The sequence below is a fragment of the Leiobunum rupestre genome, chromosome 2, assembly GCF_980474605.1.
Source record: "Leiobunum rupestre chromosome 2, qqLeiRupe1.1.hap1, whole genome shotgun sequence".
NCBI lineage: Eukaryota > Metazoa > Arthropoda > Arachnida > Opiliones > Sclerosomatidae > Leiobunum > Leiobunum rupestre.
Window position 1 is genome coordinate 32,855,684 of NC_143385.1, and position 24,174 is coordinate 32,879,857.

The window sequence follows — 24,174 nt, forward strand, 5'->3', positions numbered from 1 at the left end:
ACTCGAAAAATTATTATGAACTTGCAGTAAATGTAAATCTAACACAAACGGGGCGTCCGTCACTCGTTACAAGCTCTGATCGACTGCCCATTGAGACTAAAACATTATAATTTTCATCAATTTAAAAATATATATTGCGGAGCGCCTCGCTCGCTCATACTACGCCACTAAAAACAGTGCCCTACTAGTGCCCTAATCAAATTTTGAGGCTGGTTACGGTGCTGTTTTTACCGTTCAATCATTGTTTCACTCGCTCCCCTTTCCCTCTCTTTCGGAACAATTCTAATATAGTAATATCAGAGAGCGTCGCGTTGAAATAATTATGGCGGAAACACAAATTAATCAAATACTCGTCAAATTGTCGAGTACCCGAACATTACGGGAAAAATAATAACCCGACGAGTTCAGCAAGGCGTATTCGAGTACCCGAGTATGTATAAATTTTCTATACCTAAAAAAACCTCGAGTACTAGCACAGCCCTAGTACGCAGTCTACAGCTTACTTTATTTTTTACTTGAGAGCAGGGCCGGGGCGCACAGTGTTCTGGGAGACCAAATTTGCGGCCAAAAATCCACAGCGTATCTACCTATAACATTTATATATATTTCGCTTTGGTTTGGTGAGAGGAGTTCGAAAATGTTACTCTGGAGGCGATAGCGCCACCTGGTGGCTACTTCACCTACAGGTGGCGCTACATACTAGGGCTTTTGATATATCATAAACCTATCATAAGTAGAATTTTAAACGAAGTTAGAGTCTATTTGAACGTTTCAAAAATTCTGATTTAGGTTGAAAACCACTGAAATTTGACCTTTCCGGCCAACTTAACCCTAAATATTTCAAAATCGCACGCGAATGCGCAGCTACAAATTTCGTAGAAAAATTGTCCAGTATTTTCTCAGCACATTTTGAAATTTTCAGATTGGTATCTCGTGGAACTTTTAAGCAATTAATTTTCAAAGTAACGAGTAAAGTTCTTGAAAATGAAGGGGGTCTTCCATAAATAATAAAGGCAAATTGACAAATTACAATTTCACACGAAAATCAAAAATAAATTTATTCGTTTGAGTCTAATTCTAAATTATCCAAAACATCAAAGCTCTCTTCAATATTTTCTGTTGTATGAACATTTGTTTGTGGCTCAGCCAACAATTGGCGTACTCCTTGAGGTAAATTTAATTTCTTCATCTTCTTGAGACGTAATCCCAACGAATAATTCGAGATGACTGGGTCAGATGATTCCAAAGATCTATTGAAAACGTCTAATAAATTAGCGACGCTACTACACTTCATAGCGTGAAATTCTCTATATTGGCGATATAATTTATTTCTAGACTCGCCAGCTTGTTCGCTCAGCATGCCTACTGGTACAGTTGAATTTAGAATTATGTCTCCTCCATGTATCAACACCTTGTGTAAAGTAACCGGCATGTAGTACCAAGAGTAATTCGCGACGTACTTCTTAGCGACGTTTTGACAGAATTGGTCAAAGAGTTGAGGATGAATAGGTAGACCACAGGAAATTGTGGACAGTATAACAAAAAGGTCATCTATTAGCCACTTTTCTAAGTTAAGGATTTCTGCAAATAAATTTCGATACTTGTCGCTGAAAGCTATTCTGTGAGTATTGCCGTCATTTGTTGTTCCACTGCCTCCAGATTTAGGAAAATCTACCCTTAATCCCATTTCTTTCAGAAACCTAGTTTGAACACCTTCTTTTCTTTGGGCATATATATATTTTTTTCGGTTCCCTCAACCCTCCAACAATATAACGCTGGAAAATTCCTGTACCCAAGATGTAAGCAAAATTCAAAAAACCGTATCCACGCGTGAAGTGGACTAATGCCATATTGCAAATTCTCGGGGTTTGGTTTAAACCTGACAGAAGAGTTTTCAAGGTTGTTGAACATTTGTGGTTGAGCACCACAAATAGGGCACGTTAGCTGAGATTTAGTATTAGTCAAAATACTTAATACTTTTCCATCAATCACGGTACAGCTCATGTGAAAGTTGACTTTAGTAGGTAAGTTTAATTCAAGTTCTTTGTCACAGGTCAATTCTTGAAGATTTGCTATTTCCGAGTCCACTGATTTTTTTTCAGCCAGTATAGTTTCTTTACATTCCTTCAAGAACTTCAAAGAAAGAGGTCGACAGTAGCGAACCGACTGAGGCGCAGGGTTTTGCCATAGTACTACGTCTAACGATTTTAGCTGAAGTGGAGTGACAGTGGTCGCTAGCAAAGAATTAAGATCAAAAGGTGCATTACCAGTGTGGATTTGCTTGTATATTGATTGGCCTGTACTGCCGTCAAAACCCCAGGAGCAAACCAAAACCAAATCGAGAATTTTCATTGACATAGACTTAGCATATTGGTTCAATACTTCACGCTGTATTTCGATAATTCTTTTAGCGGTATGGTGCAGTAGATAGTTAAGAGAAACCGCTATACGAGTCTCACTGACCATCGTGGATCCTTGAGGATAACATTTTTTTTTTCGCTTGAGCTACCAATGTATAAGAAGGGTATAATTCAAATCCGCGACTAATAGCACCTTTCCTTAAAATTTTGTACAGGTTTACGGAAATATCGCCATCTATTAAAAGAGCTAGCGCTTCGTCTGGAGTGTAAGAAGACAAAGTGTTTGTCGTACACGCACCATGGCACTTTCTCAAATTTTCGGCTATTTTGTTTGTTCGGTTTGGGCTCTTCATTGACTCATTTAAAACGTAAGCAAGCCCTGAATTACCTTGATCTTCGGCTACCTTGGCGACAGCTTTTGAAATTTTCGCAATTGGTTCTAAACGTATTTGATCTTGGAGTTCAGTTACAAGACGACGTTTAGAACGAATCGAACCTTCTTCCCACGATACTTCTGGTCGACCCTTAGAGCGGATCTCCTCCCCTTCAAGCGCCTCCTCGACTTCAAAATGTAAATGAACATTCAACCACTTTTCATTAGCCGCGAAAAAATCTTTCTCTGTCTATCACTCCATTTTTTTTTGAATTTCGGTTTTAAAAGCCTAATTTGACGTTGAATGTTTTCTTTCTCAGTTGAATTAGTAGTATACCCAAAAAGACTTAGAATTTCGTTAAGCTCATCTGCGGGGTTTAACCGTTTTAGAAATACTGTACAAATATCTTCCTAGGCACGTTTGAAAATGCTGGTCTATTTAACAAAAGTCTGCGGTGAATCATTGACTTTATTTTAAGCAAATTTTTTATTCGTTTGCGTTTTAAAAAACTTCTTCAGTATTTTTTAAAATGTTCGTCTAGTTATAATGACCATGGTTTATCTACACAACTTAGAATTCAAAAGCGATGTATGGGGATGGTTACGAACTGCAAGCCCGCGACCAAAATAATTATGGCGCTCGACGTGCCATCTATCTATGAATTGTAGAATTTTTTTCTTAAAAATTCGCACTTTTTGCGCCTTAGCAATAGAGCCCATTAGTAGCGCCATCTGCATTCTTTTTTTAAGTATTGATAATTAATATATAATTTTTAAAGTACGAAAATATTTTATAACAGCTTTAGTGATGTTTAAATTATATTTACATTTAAAATAACAGTAATAATTATTATTAATTAGTTATTTCAAGACTTTGTAACAACATTTAATTGAAACAAAACACGCGACGATGAAACTCTGATTAGACTAGAGCGAAGCCAGTAATCTTTCAGGGGGTGAACTGAACTGAAGCCAATGATTAGGGGGAAGAAAAGGTGGATGGCAGTTACTATTAAGTAAAAGACTAAATCTAAGTAGGAAAATAATTAAAAGAAATACTACTATTAAACTCTTTACTAACGTCTAATCACTTAAGCAATTGTCACGTACCCAGCTTTAGCCTTAAAATTCATTTTGGATGTGTTATTCAAAAATGGTCTGAAAAATAGTCAATATCATAGGCTGTGTAACGTTTTAATCAATATATTGTAACGTCGGACTCGTGAAGAAAGAATTTTTTTAAACTAGATGAAAGTAATCGTGGAAACTTACCAGTATGTTTTTCAATGGCAAAATCGGTTTTTTCGAAGGTACCTAGCAGCAAAACAAATAATTTTTGTTCAATGATCCAAACGTATATTAGTTCACCGTGGTCGGTAGTACATAATTTTTAAATTTCAACAAAATTGGCCGAAAGTTTTTTTTTCCATAGGCCGTGTGCGGGGTCCTTTCAGTGGTTTTCAACCTAAATCAGAATTTTTGAAAGGGTTAATTACATTCAAATAGACTCTAACTTCGTTTAAAATTCTACTTATGATATATCAAAAGCACTTCGGCTGCCCCATGGCAAAACCTTATAACCAACAAATTTGTGAAAAATTAGATTTTTACGCATCAGCATTACTAAGGCATGTACAAAAGTACTGTAAAAGATTCAGGTAAAAGTCATAAATATTTAACTATTTATGGCTTAAAAAATGGTTTTGGATTTTATAATTTTTGCATTAAAAACCACGTTAAAATCTTATAACTTAGGTTTTGAAAAAGTCAAATATCTCAAATTTACGATCGTGTTAGTTAAAAGGTTTTGCCATGGGACAGCCGACTAGTATGTAGCGCCACCTGTAGGCGAAGTAGCCACCAGGTGGCACTATCGTCTCCAGAGTAACATTTTCGAACTCATCTCACTAAAACAAAGCGAAATATGTATAAATATTATAGGTAGATACGCTGTGGATTTTTGGCCGCAAATTTGGTCTCCCAGCACACTGTGGGGCGTACCGAAGAGAGTACGTTTGGGGGGGGGGGGGGGAGGTAAGTGAAATTTGCCAAGTAAAAATCAAAGTTTGTCAAGTCGTCTAAGTTTGGATTGTTACGGTAGATTTCAATTTAAATGTTTCATTAAAATTATAATCGGTGGCGCCATCCGCTGTTAGCGGCGGGAGCTATATACTATAATGATAGAGTTGACGCCTGAGTGCGCCGACTGGAAATTTCAGAATGTGTTTCGCGAAACCACGACTACCGAACGCGCCTATGTCATTCTAGCGGGACTATTCCCAATTCAATGGCGAAAACGGCTCGGCTTCTAGTTATATTGAGTGAAGCATTTGCGTACTCTCTTTATATATAAAGGAGATACACGAAGAAGAAAACCGAGATTGAACGATGTTACAGCAATTTAAAAATCCCATCAAACCCGCTTACTATTTTCTCGTCGTGTAACCCGCTGTAGTAAAAAATAGATACATTTCATCCTGACGAATACTAGTTGTTGTTTAACTGAACTGCTTTGAATAAATGGAATTATTCATACCGAAATATAACATAAACAATTCAAACACTTATACTGAAATATTAACGTAAGAACAACCGACACTGTATCACACCATATGATCACACGTTATCTTTATCCAACGCAACTTTAGGAATATTGGCTTGTGAAATTTTCACTTTCCTAAAGAATATCACTACAATATTCCCTAAAAAAAACCTGTAACATCCACTATAGAAATTAAAACTATTTTTATAAATTTTATACAGATTGCCAAATTTAACGTAGAAAATGAACACTGAAATAATAATAATAATAATAATCAGCTAGGCTAATACCCAAGGCACCACCCTAGGCCTAAGTCATCGAGTGACTTTTAAAGCCTTTTTAATTCAGGTGGCCGGGTTACAATGCGTAGGAGGGTGGTGGCAAGCCCTGCAAGCCATGCGAGCCAACAGCTCCCTACACTAACTATTACCGTTAACCTCAACAAGTTTTTATGGAAGGGGAAACCGAAGATCTCGGGGGAAAACACCTTAAACCAGTGGGGAGAGAACTTGCAAACTCAACGCAGAAGGAGTTGTTCCGAGTTTTAATAACGAACAACCGATATTCTCTATCACGCGTCTATCTGCCTTTCAATTTTATAAGGTGCTGTAGGAAAAATGACTATTTAAAAAGGTTTTACCACAATGCTGAACTAAAGTTCCGACACACTAGCTGCCTAGCGTAGAAATTAGGCCTTGAAAGTTATACATAAGGAGAAACAACTACATAGAAATCTCAAACATAGTTAATGACTTTAGGGAAGTAAATTGCTGGGAAATTCTAAATGATTTGTTTACTATCGATTTAGGAGTTTTTTTAATTAACTAACATGTTTCATAATTTTCATTTTGCCAAGTCCACCTCGATTTGCCAACTCTACAAAACTTTTGGGGGGGGGGGCCTGCCCCCCCCCCCCAAGGTACGTCCCTGCAAATCAATTTAAGCCCTGCCCCGAAAGAAGCATAATAAGGTTATTTGTAGGGCCCCAAGGTAAAATTTGTAAAAGTTTAAAATGGGACTAACTTTTGTGGAAATCATTGTTAACTTACACAGGTGTAAGCTAACAATGTTAACAAGGTCTAATTAAACTCTATAGCCGCCGCGGTTTTGGAGTATATATACAAAATAACTAAAGAATCAATAAATATTTCATATTTGTGCAATTTAAAAGTATTTATTCAAAAAGTGCGTTAATAAAACCTTAAAGCTTAACTAACCAACCTTGTATGCGTGTTTCCTTTTCGAATAAAAAATATTGAATTCGGCAAGGAGAACTCCTTGTCAAACATCGTCAATGTCACTGACTTTCTTGCCCACAAAGACCAGTTACTTTTAGAGGTATTATTGCGTCCATACCTTGTTTTTCTCTCTGCGCTAAAAAATCAAGAATTCGTTGAGGAATCAACAAGAAGCAGGATTGGAATGACTTTTTTCAGGGTCAAGTGGCCTCAATTCTCGACGTCTACCTATTTATCGTAAAATGAATTTTATAGGGTACCTCTTTTATCGACAACAATTCCTGTTTCATCCCAGAGGGTGGCGTAATTTCACCGGTCGTCAAAGAGTGGGGCGGCTACTATGACGTATCCCAGAGATTTTATTTCGTTTTTTATGAAAGCTCCGCAGTGGGATGACGCTAAAGCCGCTCGTTCCAAAAAGTAATTAATTTCGAAAGCTTGTGTTGTGTGATAAATCTTGAAAGTTCACGAAGTAAACAATTTTCGCCAGTGGTGTCTACGTATGAAACCACGTAAGTAAAATAAATTTGGAGAAATTCCATATGTAATCAGGCAGCGTCACCATCTGGGCTCATCTGATTTTAGTAAACTTGAACAATAGATGAATAAAAAGTAAAAATTCGAATATGTTGCTATTAAAAAAAAACGGTGACGTCCCCCCCTCCCTTTGTATTGAGGGAATCTTCGGCCGTGATACATAGCCACTCTTCCTAAGTATAATTAATGCAGCATTTGTTTATTTTTCAAAACTTATCCAACACACGCATCATTTCTCCTAGTGAACAGTTCTTTAAACTCACTCTGTAGATCTCCAATATATACGTTTCGATTGTTATAATTGTAAATCAAATTGTGACTCTATTTAATGCACATTTTTCAGGTGATGGCTGCTGTTTTGGTTTTCGTAATTGTCATTCTCGCACTCCTTCTCAAGGCTTATCTCAAGGTCACGGAAGGACGATGTCGCAGCAAGCGTCGGCTGGATGGAAAGACGGCCATCGTGACTGGCGCCAACTCTGGCCTGGGCTTGGAGGCGGCGAGGAAGCTGGCCCTTAGAGGGGCCCGAGTGGTCCTGGCCTGCAGAAACGAAAAGAAGGCCAACGAGGCCAGGGCCGACATCGTGGCCTCGACAGGGAATCCCAACGTGCTGGTGTCTTTGGTGGATTTGAGTTCCATGAAGTCCGTCGTGGCCTTCTGCGAAAATATCATCAGGACGGAGGCCCGTCTGGATATACTCATATGCAACGCGGGAATGACGTCAACATTAAGTCAGTTCTTACGAAAGAGTGTACATTTGTGCAATTAAAATCTTAATAAAGCATACCATTAGGTTCAATTTTTAACAAAATAATAACGCTTGCAGGTAGACGAGAATTGACAGAGGAAAATATCGAAGTTCAGTTCGCGAGTAACACTCTCGGACACTTCCTGATGGTAAACCTTCTACTGAAGCTGCTCACGAACACGGACAAATCTAGAATCGTCTTGCTTTCCTCCATCCTAAATATCCTGGGTGTTCTGGACTGGAACAATCTTCAGCTGGAGACATCCTACAGACCTCACATTCTAGCATATTCAACAAATAAGTTGCTGGCCATTCTGATCACGAAAGAGTTGCACCGACGCCTGCTGGGCGCTGACGTGACTGTCAACGCCGTTCACCCTGGCGCCGTGTTCACCTCAATAGGACGCAATCTCGGAATATTCTTCTTCTGCTTAATTTTACCCCTATCGTATTTCTACCTGAAAAGCGCCGAGCGCGGAGCGGAAACAATAGAATATTTGGCTGTCTCGGAGGAAGTTGAAGGTGTCAGTGGAAAGTACTTATCCGACAACGAGGAAGGTTGGATGGCCATTAGCGCCAGAAATCCGGAAAATGCCAAGAAAGCCTGGGATATTTGTGAAATTTTGTGCCAACCATTTCTGAAAAGCTCCATTTAAACAACATTAAGAGTAATAGCTGGAATTTATATATATTCACATGACCGGTACAAAACTATGTCATCTTCATTGTCTGCAGATCTATATCATGTTTTTTATCTGACCTTATCTTCGGTAGATGTCGCGAGAGTTCCGAGACATACAAATTATAGCGGTAAAATTTAAAAATACAATAGTACAGATTACACAAACATTATAGATTTTAGATACAGATCATTACATATAGTTCGCTAATTAAATTCATGTATGTCAAATGTAACTTTGTTAGAGTTAGGTAACATTTATTGTCTGCCAATAATATTAAGCAAAAGCTATAAAGGGCTTAGTATTTTCATACACCGTGACGAAAGTACCACAACCACCGTCATTCGTAATAGCATCGGATTCTACATTAGAAAGATCATTACAACGCTGTTTTAAAAGATTTTGCAACTGAGGACTAACGATTGAACAGAAAACGTATAATTTTCGATGCAAATTTCCTTGATGATTTTCCTGCGCGAGCTTTAGTGCAAAGTCCGTAAGTTGTGAAATTTTGATCTGTGAGTGCTCTTATATGAAAATTACGCCTTTCAAAAACGGAAGAGACCTGAGGACATCTATTGATCAGATAATGAAACTACTTGGATGTTTATTAAATGCCGACCGCTTTAGTTGTCACAGGTAACATTGATTTCGAGTATATTAAGAAATGTTCACGATGTAAAAGGTACCTTACATATTCCAAGTGCAAACATATATGTTTGCACTTGGAATATGTAAGGTACCTTTAACTAACGAATAAAAGATGTTTATTATATTATTACTAAATGCCTTTAGTACTTAATAATCACCACAATAAACACTACAATTGGCGACGGAGCTGCTTCCCACCACAACGGGTATTTTCCTCTTGGTTTGATCTTTACTACCGACCAAGGGCTATCTTTTCGTCCTAACAATGGCGTTATCTCTGCCTGCCATTGTACCATTCGAAATCGGGACGGACGCCGCTATTCTCAACGCTGCATGGAAAAAGTGGACAATCAAGTTTGATGATTCTAGGCAAAAGGCTTTATTGTTGCATTGCGTCGGTGACTCGGTTCAGGACATTTTCTACGCTTTACCGGGGAATGAGACCACGCATACCTACGCTGCGGCTTAATTAAGCGCTATTGACTTCTCATTTCGCACCGAAACAGAACGTTGCTTTTGAAGTGTTCAAGTTCAGAGAGGCTAGACAGCGTGATGATGAGTCTGTGGATGACTATCACGTTCGTCTGCGATCTTTATCTAGCTATTGCGCTTTTTCTGACTTAGACATATAACTCAAACACCATATTGTGCAAACCTGCAAATCAAAGAAGCTTCGACGAGCTGCTTTTGAAAACCAATCCATAAGTCTCACTCAACTTCTGGAAAAAGGCCGTTTAATGGAACTGTCTGAATCGCACGCCTCAACCATCGAAAAAACTAACCCCAATGCTTCTTCGCACCAGGAAGTAACGCATTATTTGGGAAATCGATCGAATCAGTCTTCTAAATCAACCACATCGCGTTTCAACCAATCTCGTCAACCTGACATGTTCCATAGCAAATCGAAGCAACCCACTACCTGTGGTTTGTGCGGGGGTTCATACCTTCATGCGAAGTATCCGTGCCCAGCTAAAGGGAAGACTTGCCAAAACTGTGGTAAGCTAAACCATTTTAGAAAAGTTTGCCGCTCAAATGCAGCGCCAACCGTACCTAGTTCTAATCCTATGAAGAAGAATACCCAACATTTTAAACGCCACCAGAAGACAAAAGTGAATTTGTTAACCGCTCCTAAGGTCACTGACGATGACGATGATACCGAGTTTTGGTTCACATTATCTTGTAGCAATAATCAATCTATCAACTCCTTACCTCTGCTTGAAGTTACTGTTGGGGATAATTAAGTCACCCTTCTAATGGACACCGGAGCGAGCGTCAACCTGTTAAACGATCAAACCTACCAAAATATAAAGAATAAACCTATCTTGGAACCCTCTTCATTGAAAATATATCCCTATGGCTCCACAAAACCTCTCAAGTTACTCGGACAATTCGGGGCTACAATCAAAACCAATAACCAGCAGCCCAACGACATCGACATATCAATTTTCACTTGCGCCAGGCTCTGGACGAAGAAATAGACCAAATACTGAAAAATGATGTTATTGAACAAGTAACAGGGCAAAGTTCATGGGTTTCCCCAATTGTTTTGGTCGTCAAGGGCACAGCAATAAAACGATCACCACCGACATCTCAAGGTCTAATATCAAACCCTGAAGACACAAACAACTCTACGGAATCACCGAAAATCACCAAACTCCGTTTATGCGTCGACATGAGACTCGCAAATACAGCTTTAATTCGTGTTCGCCATGTCATGCCTACAATAGAGGACGTAATACATAAGTTAAATTTTGCCACTGTGTTTTCCAAATTGGACCTTAATAAAGGGTATCACCAGTTGGTGCTTGATGAATCGTCACGAGATATCACGACTTTCAGTACCCATCGGGGCTTATATCGTTATAAACGATTAAGTTTTGGCGTCAGTTCGGCGGCAGAAATTTTCCATCATACCATCTACTGTATTATTCAAGATATAAATGGCTCTCTAAACATTTCGGATGATATCTTGGTTTACGGGCGTGACTTCTCGGACCATGACAAAACCCTTGATCAACTATTATGTCGACTAGTGGATAAAAACATCACGCTCAACCTCGCAAAATGTGAGTTCCGCTCAACCGAACTCGAGTTTTATGGCCACGTATTTCAGCAGTCAGGTGTCTCTGTCCATCCCTCCAAAGTAAAGTCGCTCCAACACCTCGACGTACCTAAAACACCCGATGAGATAAGAAGTCTCTTGGGCTTAGCAACATATTGCTCACGCTTTATTCCCAACTTTTCAGACGTCACTCTTCCATTACGGAAGTTAACAAAGAAAGATTCAGAGTGGGTTTGGACCAAGGACCACGACTCCTCTTTGCGACTGCTACGACATCATCTTGCCAACGACACGATCTTGTCCTATTTTGATTCATCTAAACAAACGACTATCTACGTGGACGCTAGTCCTACTGGACTTGGTGCTATCTTGACCCAAACCAGTAAAGCTGAACTCCTAAGGACCAAAGTTTGGTTTCCAAGGATGGATGTACTTGTTGACCAGGTGGTTCCGTCATGCGTTCCTTGCCTTGCTGCAACACCGTACTCTGTAAAAGAACCTCTACGAATGACCCCGCTACCTGATAAACCTTGGTCCCTTGTTGCAGTTGATCATTTGGGCCCGTTCAAAAAACGGACAGTATATACTAGTAATGATGGATGAACATACACGTTTTCCCATCGCTGAAACTGTCTCATCAACGTCAGTGGAGCCGAACACTAAAATTTTGAATAGAATCTTCTCAATTTTCGGTCTTCCGGACATAATTAAATCAGATAACGGCCCTCCCTTTAACGCAAAGGATTTCTCACACTACCTCTCCAATCTCGGGGTTCATCAGCGTAAAATAACGCCACGTTGGCCACAGGCCAATGGCTCCGCTGAAAGGTTCATGGTGTCAATAAACAAAACAATTCGTGCCGCTGACGTCGCGGGCACAGATTGGAAAAATGAATTACAACGATTTCTATCCAGCTATCGCGATACCCCTCATGGTACCACTGGAATCCCACCGTCAGAGCTCATGTTTTCGCGAACGGTCAAAACCAAATTACCTACTATACCGGCACCACTGCCTGTTCACGCTACCGCATTGCAAGATGCCGACCGATCCTCCAAGGAGCGAATAAAAGCATATCACGACACCAAAAAACCAGTCCGATATAATCAATTACACCTTGGAGATCAGGTATTGGTTAAGATCAATCGTTCTCACAAAATGTCACCATTTTTTTATCCGGATCCATACACAGTAACTGCTATCAATGGGTCGATGGTTACTGCCGTAAGAAATGACCACTCAATAACTAGTAATTCATCGTTTTACAAACCCATTACACCCAAATCTACTTTGGTGGATGATACCAAAGGTCACGATGCGCAAACCAGCATCAAACTTACTCCTCTAGAATCGACAAACCGAAGCGAAACACCCTCTTCATCCGTAACCACGCCCAAAAACATTCCAACCGGTCGTCTTTCGACTCATCAACCTGGACGATATAACCTTCGACAACACCACATAGTTCCTGAACGACTAATCACCGAAATGTGATTTTGTGTAAAACCCGAAACTAGATCATTCTTGTCTTCAAAAGAAAGGGGAGATGTAATGATCTGTATCTAAAATTTATAATGTTTGTGTAATCTGTACTATTGTGTTTTTAAATTTTACCGCTATAATTTGTATGTCTCAGAACTCTCGCGACATCTACCGAAGATAAGGTCAGATAAAAAACATGATATAGATCTGCAGACAATGAAGACGGCGTAGTTTTGTACCGGTCATGTGAATATATAACTAACGAATAAAAGATGTTTATTATATTATTACTAAATGCCTTTAGTACTTAATAATCACCACAATAAACACTACACTATATTTCCAGCGGAGGCCGAAAACTCCCCGCCTTTCGTAGAGGTTGAAGGTAACAATGACTTCAAGTATAGGTCGAATGTAAGATTTTGCGCGTAATTAAAAAATGCTTGGCTGGCCGCTAGAGACGATTCGAGCCGACCCGAAAAAAAATCTAAATAAATTTTACCCGGCCCGATCCGACCCGAATAAACCCGGCCCGACCCGACTGAAATTATAGAACCAGTAAATGCTTACAATGCTGCCAATGCCGATAACACCGCTAAATTGCACAAACCAAAGAAACGTATTGCCCGATCCGATTTAAAATGAGCACGTCCCGACCGGGTCACGATTTCTTTCAACGAAAAAAGCCTGACCCGCAAAAATTATACAATTTTGGACCTAAAAAGCCCGACTAAATCGGTACCCAACTTGTCTCTACTGGCCGCCATCAAAAATCTCAATTGAGATGTAACTCAACACATGGGGAGAACCTCAACGCTTTAGTGAGATGCTCTGACGCCAGACCGCTATCTTGTCTATATATATTGTTAGTACCACTTATTGGACACGTGATTACTAGTTTCATAAATATTTATAGAAACTTATAAGAATAAATTCTAAATACCTGTTTTTTTTTTTTTTCAAAATCTCACAACCAATGGGATAAATTTTAGTCTTAGTTTATTTTTAAGTAAAGGTTAGACAGTATATCACAGCCAACGACTTAATTATCCATCGGTCATGAAACACATGGGCAACCCAATTTAGGTCACGAAACACATGTGCAACCCAATTTAAGTCGCGAAACACATGGGCAACCCAATTTAGGTCATGAAACACATGGGCAACCTAATCTTGGTCACGAAAATACATCATCAACATTTTTAAAAGAAGGTGTATACATGATGTTCGAATGGTCTAAGAAAGGTGTTAAATCTATTAAATCACACCTTGAACGTTATCTATTAACACCCAAATAATTTATTAAACAAAGTGTTCTTTGTCTTTCAACTAAACACCATTTAAGGTGTTGAAAATGTGTTTAATGAAAATACATCATCAACGTTTTTAAAAGAAAGTGTATACATGGTTTTCCAATGATGTAAAAAAGGTTTAAAATCTATTTTAACACCTTGAACGTTATCTATTTAACACCTTTGCAACATCTTAAATGGTGTCCATTTGAAAGTAATTTAAAGGGCACCTTTCGTTCAATAAATTATTGGGGTGTTTTTTTATTTATCATATACACCTTTTCAACACCCTAAATGGTGTACATTTAAAAGAAAAAGAACACTTGTCGTTCAATAAATTATTTTGGTGTTACTAGATAACGTTAAAGGTGTAAAAAAAGATTTTTCATCTTTCTTAGACCATTTGAACACCATGTATACACCTATTTTTAGAGTGTAAGGTGTACACATCGTTTTCCAATGGTGTAAAAAAGGTTTAAAATCTACTTTAATACCTTTATAACATGTGGCCGGACTAGATTGTGTAGGACGGTGGTGGCCAGTGGCCTTGATCCCATGACCTCATTAAAAAGGGCCATAATCGGACGTAATTTGCCCGTATTTTAGTTGCGTTACAACATTCTCATTGTAACATTTACCAACATCCTTCAGTTGACAAAGTCATTGAATTTATTTTGATATTTTCCTAATTTTACAAATTAAACTTCAGCTGCCCAATAAATATTACGTGATAAAAGTTAAAATATTTTTGGAGAAAAAAAACAGTGCTAAATAATATACTCCGCGTATACATGTATATGTGATATATTTAGATAAAAAAACGTTATGCAGATATTCGAAATGAAACTTTTATTTCTTATCTTCTCTAAAAGAGTTTATTTTACGTATTCAAAAGTAATTTATATTGGTAAAACAGCCATACTTTAGTGGCACATAAGACTTATTTCCGAAATTGTATCTGTCTAACAAATGATAATTCGTGAATTTTACAGCCTCAATAACTTTCCATATATTTGTTGTAAAGTTTCGAATTTCAATTGAAATTGCCGAATGGTTTTTGAAAAAAGAATTGCTTGCTTTAAGTAAAATTCGAATAAGTTCTTTATTTTTGGTATTTTGAAGGCCAAATGGTCGAAACGTGTACAAAACAAATTCAAAAACTATAGGAGGACGGTAAAAAATAACAAGAAAGTAGAGTGTGCAAGAATTATTTGGGGTCCAAAACGCGAACATGATGAATTTGAAGACGAAACGATCTGCGGAAGTGACACGTCTAAGGAGAAAGAGTCAAGTTTTTCCTCACAGAAAGAAAACGAAAATTTAAACAATTCTTCTGTGTCTACAAATGAAAATATATCTTCAAATCCAACAAATTCAAGTTCCAATACATCAGTTCCTTCGACTTCAAATTTAAATTAATCGCCGAGCTCGTATTCCACTAAGCTTAGAAGAAAAACGAAAACCAAATCAAAAAATGAAATGGCTGAAACATAAAACAGAAAAAAAAGGAAAATCATTTACAACGTTACCAAGTATTGTAAATGAAAAATACACAAGAATGTTTTTTAACGAGAAAGACATTTCAAATGTACCTAATGAACCTATCATAATTTTTGTAGGAAACTCTATTTTAAATAGCAAAAAGCATATTTTGTATGTTGACCGAGTAAAAATGTAGAGGACATAATGTCGGCTATATTAGTTTGGTTCTCTGCGTTCTGGATTTTTAACTTGGAATACTTTGGCGAAAACTCTTACTTTTTTGGAACGAAACAAACTAATGGCTTAAAAAAGATTTTTGGTCATTATAAAAAATTATCGGTGTTTAAATTCCGAAATCTCTCTAAATAAAACAAATACTACTGTACAAATTGTAGCTTTATTAAAAAAACGAACATTTACAGTATAGGCAAAAAGTTTCGTTATTCCTAAAAATGATCAAGTCCCCTAGACGGTGTAGTTAAGCACCCCAAACGGCGCAGTAAGGCACCCTTAACGGCGTATTAGGACATCCTTAACGGTGTATTAGGACATCCTTAACGGTGTGGTGAAGCTCCCTAGACGGTGTAGTTAAGCATCCCAAACAGCGCAGTAAGGCACCCCAAACAGCGCAGTAAGGCACCCTTAACGGCGTTTTGGGATATCCTTATCGGTGTAGTTAAGCACCCCAAACGGCGCAGTAAGGCACCCTTAACGGAGTAGTACCGTTCCCTAAATGGTGTGGTCAAGCTCCCTAGACGGTGTAGTTAAGCACCCCTTTCGGCGTAGTAATGTACCAATTTTTCTTAGAGTGTGTGATTTACAATAGACTGCACCCAATGTAATAATAAGTCTAATCCTTTAGTGTTTCCTATGGCCAATAATTTTTTTTATATCTAGGAAAATTTAAATTCATTCTATTGAAATAATATCAGAAGTTCATTAACTTCTGATTATATTTATTATACAGTTGCTTACTATTTTCAACATGCCAGTTGTCAAACTCGTGAATAATGTGGGGATGGTTTTTTTTAAAATAGGCTATTATACCAAAATGTCAATCTGAAACTATTTTTTTTTAATTCAACAATATTGTCTTTAAAAAATTTAAGACATCTAACAAGACCCTCTAATTCCATTTTATTTGAACTCTTTACCTCTGTAGACTATAATTTAAAATAATAGAGGCCCCTAGTATTTCATAACAGGTAACAGTGATTTAAGTATAAAAAACCTTCGAAGTGCAAAATTTTCTTCGATTGGGCATTCATTATGTTGTATAAGCCATACTTAGCTGAAAACCCCGGCGAGTCCCCTCTACCATCGGCACATACGACTACTTCGTCTTTTTTTTGCCTCAGAGGCTCAGACAAAAGAGTTTCTTGTTAGCTTTTCCACAACGTTTAGATTAGGCCACAATATTATAGACTTATGGTTAAATACATTACATATTTTTGGAATATTACAATCGATTTAGTAGTTTTTTAATTAACAAACATGTTTCATAATTTTCATTTTGCCAAGTCCACCTCGATTTGCCAACTCTACAAAGCTTTGTGGGGGAGCCTCCCCCCCCCCCCAAAGGTACGTCCCTGCTCCAATAAATTCGCGTTTTTCGAAGAATCGGATAGATTCATGGCCATCTCTAAGAACAGGAGCCTTTTTATAATGAAGGTGGCAATGATACAGCCGCCACTTACTTTAACTATGCCAATTAGGGCAGAGTTATTTAGTGCCTCGGAAAACTTGTATATGGGGGAAATTAGTGAAGACAAAGGCTGGAAGAAAACTAACTGAACAGCTAAAATAGAGGTCGGGGACGGTTAATCATTATCCATGTTTAAATTGATTTTTTCGGGAAAAAATATAATCAAAGAAATTTACCGGTTAATATTTCGGAAAATGATTAAAACACATGTAATATTCGTAAAATTTGAGCTTTTTATCGAAAAAAACGTCGTTTTTCCGATTAATTTTACAAATTTATCAAAAAAATAATCGGATAATACAGAATTATAAATTACTTGATCAAAACATTTTACGAATAATTTTGAGAGCTTTATCTATTGAATAAAAGTTAACCATCCCCGACCTCTAAGCTAAAACATTTAATTTCCCTATTTACATTTTTAAGCACCTGTCAACCAGAGCTGGCACAAATTGAAAGTGGTAACTTTATTCTCACTGCTAACACTATTAGAAAACCGTTCTAAAATAACATTAATTTAACGGTGTTGATTGACCGTAGAGAGATAGCACTCAACTTTGTTCTCGCTGTAAGCCCCAACACAAGTTAAGTCGTACTAGAATTGAATAAAGAATGGCGTTTTTGATAGTGCCAATATTTGAGATGTAAATGCAATATTTGACGTCAGCGCTATTTTGTGATCGGCCCCGTTACAAAAGTCAAAAAATTTATTTTGAACCGCTATCGCCTTAATCCCATTTTGTCTCTTTACTCTGAAAATAAACCTTTTTCTCGAGAAATTGAAACACTACGCAATATTAATTTAATAAAATATTTAGAAAATAAAATTAATTATATTTATTTTATGTTATGATTCTACCACTTAAAATTAAAAGTGAGGTAAATAAGGTTGAAAAAAATTAAGTAGACTTTTTCTTTTCTTATCACTTATGTAAATAGTTAGTATTTTAACAGTTGTGTATACAGGGTGTCTTTATTTGATCGGCCCAGACATTTTTCTCAAAAACTATACCTTCTAGAAATGTGGAATTTTCAGTATGTACTCTCTCGGGGGAGATCGTTGTTATTCGTGAATTTCTGAAAAATCGTGAAATTTTTCATCGTTTTAGAATTTGTAGTTTTTGAACGCTAGGTGGTAGACGACAATTTTCAATAAGTAAGTTGTAGAGCATACTCGAAAACCTTTAATGGAGTTGGTATGGTCAAAATTGTACATTTTGTCACTGAAATAAGAGGTCATTAAAAATAACAAGTTGGTACTAACCAAATGTTTTTACGCCTCATGTTATTTTAATGATTGTCTGTGAAAAATGAACATGTTTTGAGCCAAATCATTGTTTTACCTTTACAAATTTAGTGTTAGAACAAGTGCAATTTTATAATGAATTACAATAGGACCACGCACATATTCTCTAGGGACAAAATATTGGTGTTTTTTATTAAACAAGAAAAAGTAGTTTTTAGGGTCTGGACATGCATCAGATTTATAGCCCGGTGTACCGGTAAGATTTTAACCACACCACCGGAGGTCCGTCATCATTATGCCCGACGCCAGCGTCCGCAAGCTGGTACAGGTGACAAAACCAGCATGGGTAGCAGAACCCTACTACTGACGGTCGCACCCTCGACGCAAGCCACTCAACCCAGCAGAAGGTGCAGCAATGGGTCGACCAGCCCCCACTTCGCACACAGCAGTGGGAATAAGAGCGGATGCTCTGGCAACGTCAGCCGACACCCTACCTAGAAAGGTAGAGAGCCAAGCCCTTTGGAAAGAGCTCCTAAAGGGGAACGGCGGGCACACGACAGCCCGCATAACCCGGCACAGCTGGCACCGGAGATCCCGGCGTGAGTCCAAAAGTCCGGGAGATGGGTCCGCCGTGCCCTCATACGGAGGCCCGCAGCCCCACAGCAGGCTACTCAATCCGCCGAAGCGGCCAGTTTGCCCGGCCTCTCTCCGTTAGCCTGGGCCGAAGCCCAGTTACCAGACCACACCGGACCGAAGTCGGAGGTGGAGATAGGACCATTTGGACGGAGCTAACATCTCCCAGTGCGCTACCGCCCGTGGTGGGTTACAAGAGCCGGACCCCGACTCCCCGGTATAGCCACCAGTTATTGCACACTCCGACCCCTTGTGGGCCAGTTTTTAGGGTCTGCAAAATGTCTAATTTATGCCAACTGAATTTCCGAAACCTTTTTTTGTACTTATGATTCGTTTAAAATGTGGGTTCGTTTTACTCGCCCTCACGTTAATTAAGTACAAGTCGGAGTGCGATTATGTTCAGTTAACGCTTGGTATCTTAATGTAACTTATATTATAATAAATTAAACCAGTTTTGATTCTTATGATCTTGGTTTGATCATTTTTCGTCGCGCTTTGTTAACTAAGTTCGAAACTTCAACAGATTGTTGAAAAATACCAGAAAAAGTTGCGGCAACAAGATCTGTGGAACGTTCTTCGCAGAAAATGACCTGGTTATTTGCACGACATTAAAAAATAATTGGTATTTTGACTCTGCAGCTATACAGCACATTATGAATGACGCCTCAAAGTTTATCCAGTCTCGAACATTTGATACCCCTGAAACTCTTCATATTGTAAACAAAGCGCAGATGACAGCAGACGGCGAAGGAGACATCAAAATAGTGTTCTGAATCAGGGATATGCTCTGCCGAGAAGTCATCCGCAGTAACTGGCGTATCAGCGATTTGGCATGTGAAGTTTTCTCTCTAAAGTGTGCCATGAAGCGAAATTCAAATTTTGAGTTTAAAGCCACGGCAACATCGTGCGGTCTCTACGAGAATATCAAGGGCAAGAAAAGTCTCCGTCCGCTGGAACAGTTTGAAAGTCGGTATAGACTTGACATCATGGTAGAGCAGCCGTTACATTCTGGGATCCAATTGAATTAAGCGTAGTGAAATAATTTATTCCGACCTCTGGGGACCGTCACCACGTCATCAATGAAGAGCAAGCGCTACTATCTTCTCTTTAAGGACGAGATTTCCGGCATACGGGTCGCATATTACCTGATGAAATAATGAGAAAGAGAATCAAACGATCATGGAAAACGGTAAGAGCCATGTTACATTCTAAGCTTGGACTACCACCGAAGATATAGGCGGAAGCGGTAAACATGACGACCTATATTTTGAATAGCTCTGCACCAACACGAATTCCTGGAAAGACGCCGTACGAACTGTGGACTGGAAAGCCAAACCCGTCAATAAAGTATCTCCGCGTTTTTGGAACAGAATGCTTTGGGCATATTCCGAAAGAGAAAAGAAGAAAGCTGACAAAGAAGGCTTACAAGGGATTTCATGTGGGATACGAAAGCGATGCAGATGGCTAAAGAATCTACGTTCCGGAACTCAGTAATGTGCTGCGGACTAGAGATGTCCGGTTTAATCCACAGCGTTGCAGCCTAGAAACGACATCACGAATCAGGGCAAGCGTTTATCTGAATCGATCGATGGCTATTCAGATGATGAGTTCAGCCAGGCCGAGTAGTCATCCGACGCTGAAAATCCGGACGTGGAGCCCGGACCCATCAAGACCTCAAAAGACGTGGAACCCGGACCCGTCCATTTATCTCCTGAAGAATGCTGCCGGTCCAGTTTTGAGAGATTCAAAGGTAAAGGAAACTCTTACATTCACTGCGAACAAAACTTTCTTGGTCTGTGACGTTTTATCACGAATAGCTGAAGAAACTCGTACGAGTATCGGCGCCGTCAAGTGGCAGAAGGTGATGAAAGAGTATGGCGTCTAGGAACTGGTCAAACCTCCTAAAGGGCGCAAAATCAAGAAGAATTAAGATGGTACAATTGCCAAACATAACGCAAGACTCGTAGCTAAGGGCTATGCTCGTAGAGAAGGAGTCGATTACGGTTGCCCGCTTCAAGACGCTCCGTATTTTTCTCAGCATTGAGGCCCAGAAACGACTTTGTCTAAAGCAATTGGACGTAAAAACAGCGTTTCTTCATATGAAGCAACCAGATGGTTTTGAAGATGACAACGGAAGAGTCTGGAGACTCCGAGCAAAATTCGAATTGCTGTCCACACATTCGGAAATATATCTTGCCAACCATTTTGTTTGATAAGTTGAAGAACGTTTTTTGGTTCTGCTGATTCCAGCTCATTTAACCATGGATTCAGGCTTAAAAGTTCATTAACCAATTCACAACCAGATATGTCACAGTTTTCCCCATCGGTTAAACTTACCTCTAAATCGGCGCAGGCTTTTACAAATTTGGACTTTTCTGGAATGGTTTTGATGTTATATAAAAAGGACCATGTATCATTAAATTTGAATAGTTCTGTGAATCGAGTGACCAATGCATTCATTCTCAATCATATCGATAATGGGGTAAAATACGTTCATTTAAAACAGTTCTTCTGGATCTGTTGGTGTCTCATCTACGGTCTCGTACTCAAATAATTTCTTCTTTCTTTGGGATCGGACTGGATTAAAAATAGGATCTATAACAGCCTGAGAAGCAATTTCCCTAGCTGTTACCAGAGCAGACTGATAGACCCGGTACTCTTTCCCAAATTCCGAGCAGTTCTTCAGCAATTGTGAAGCGTTTGGTAAATCCACATTTTCAGACTGCATAGCCTTACTTACAATGTTTACTTGAAATAATACATCATACCAAGCCACCATTGTAACTATGCATTTAAATTGTTCTATGTTCTGAATCAGACAGTGCCGGACTGGCCATTGTGGCGATGTGGCGATCGCCATATGCGCCCTTGCCATAAAAACCGAAAAGGCACCCTTTTACAATTTTTTTATTTATTTTTTTACTTCATTACTTTAAAAAGAATAAAAAAATATTATAACTAGATACATCTTTTATTTACTACCGAAAACTATCACTATGCCTCCTTTTGGTACTTGGTAGCTATCGAAAACATCGAATGAGGTTAAAATATCGTAATACAGAAAAAGCGTCCTTAAGCAGACGATTTAGACTTTTAGTTCACGATACAAAGTTGGTTTTCACCATAGACATAATAAAGAAATAGACACCTTACGCGGAGTTTGATTTGCCAAAAATATACGGGAGCGATAACTGGCAGACAACCGGTATTTGTTCCGTATTCCTGTGGTACCACGTTTAAGCGACGCCTGTCGATTAGGCGAGAAAATACAAAATCATCACGTGATACGTCACACATGTTCGTGTTTGTAATCTTTTAGGTACTCTGACGTGATTCGCGAATATTTTGGCTGTGAGAATTTAAAATAAGGTAAATTTTTATTATAATTTTTAAATAAGTCAATTAATTCTTTCAAAACCCAAATAAAAAGCAGCAGATGATCTTATAATTAAAAACAAAAAATTCTATTTGCGAAATGATATTTTTTCATAGGCTTAAGAAACTATCCGGTTTGTTGTGGAACTTGTGGTTACGGCTTGTTATGGGAATATTCTGAGATTCTAAATTGTAAACAAAAGTAAATGGAATTTTGATGAAAAGGATGATTCTACCTTGGATTAAGAATGATTCTACTAAAGGTATGTAGCTATTGTCCTTGAAATAAAATTAGCTTTGACAATTTAAGTCTGATGGCTTGACCCTTCATTTCTAGATTTTTGTCCTTCTCTAATTTGTGGAGTCTGAGCTTGCAATATAAATTAATAACTTTCTTAATGATGATGTTCGATTCCAACTTCAGGATCAAACATGTTCATGGTGATCTGGTAAGATGTCCATGCCAACAATATTTCGTAATACAGCAAGTTCTAGTTCTTAGACTACATTTCTTTTATAGAGAGACGAATATCTCTTCATAACAACTAAACAAAATTGGCTAAAAACCAAGGAGATCTTACTCAAATTATAATAACATAATTAAACCTACACGAAATGATCCTTGGTCAAAATTTAAAGGTGAGAAGTTAGCATCACCGGTTTTTTCTATTTCACTTTCAACTGGATGTAATTTCTTTAAATTAAATAAAAAAATTATTTTGACTATTTTTACTTGTTTTAATTCTATGGAAACCAAACCAGAGTTGGAACGGCTTTTGGTGTGACCCACCTTTTGCCATTTACAATTTGTATATCCCATTTTAAAAAGTGATCATTACAAATTAAATCATGATTTGAATGTGTCGCGATTTACAGCAATTGTCCATTGAGAAAGTATTGTAGGTTTCGTTATAAAAAGATTTTAAATAAGAATGAATATTCATCGAAATAATATGATAATTTAATCCTACTTATGGAATGAAACCTTTTCCGGTATTGTTTTACTTGTTATTGCAATGCGTAAAAACACTAAAATTAACCTTTTTTTACCAAATAAAAACAAGATTTTTAGAAGAAAACACTTTTTCTATAACTTTATAATAAAAAAAATCACCAAAACGAATTATGAAACATGTTAGCTAACATAAAAGTACTACCCGTTTATCAAATTCACCCCTAAAGTTTTTGCGTCTGATTTTAAACCGGATAAATATTCCTAAGCGTTAGGTACTACATGGCCTAGGCCATGCGCTCACTACTCCTCGTAACGTCTCTGTCATGGCTTCCCCGAGCCTTTGCTTCGTAACGGAGACAATTCCTTGTGGAAGGCAGGACGGATACGAAACAGAGAGCCAGTGGGCGCCTAGTCCAAAGCGCCACTTAAGTTTAGTGGCGCTTTATAAGTAGGAATAAACTATCATATTATTTCAATGAATATTCATTCGTATTTAAAAATCTTTTTATAACTATAGGCAGGATCGAACATCATCATTCAGAAAATTATTAATTTATATTGCAAGCTCAGACTCCACAAATTAGCGAAGGACAAAAATCTAGAAATGAAGGGAGTAGAAGGAAAGTAAGGTCGACACGCCGATCCCGGGGTCGGGGTCAGGATCGGGATCGGGGTCCGGGATTTAAGGGGTGAAATGGGGGTAAAATCATCGAAAAGTCAATGTATTTAGGGTATTTCTCGCGACGATTTGTTTTCTCATATATCAACATATTGTGTCCAGGCCAACTTGTTCATTTATCTACGCTTATCTC

At 38.2% G+C, this 24,174-nt stretch overlaps 1 pseudogene; it reads left to right on the forward strand.

Moving 5' to 3' along the window:
- Positions 1-7,396: 7,396 nt before the first annotated feature.
- On the forward strand, positions 7,397-8,454 carry LOC149957371 (retinol dehydrogenase 13 pseudogene; annotated as a pseudogene).
- Positions 8,455-24,174: the final 15,720 nt, after the last annotated feature.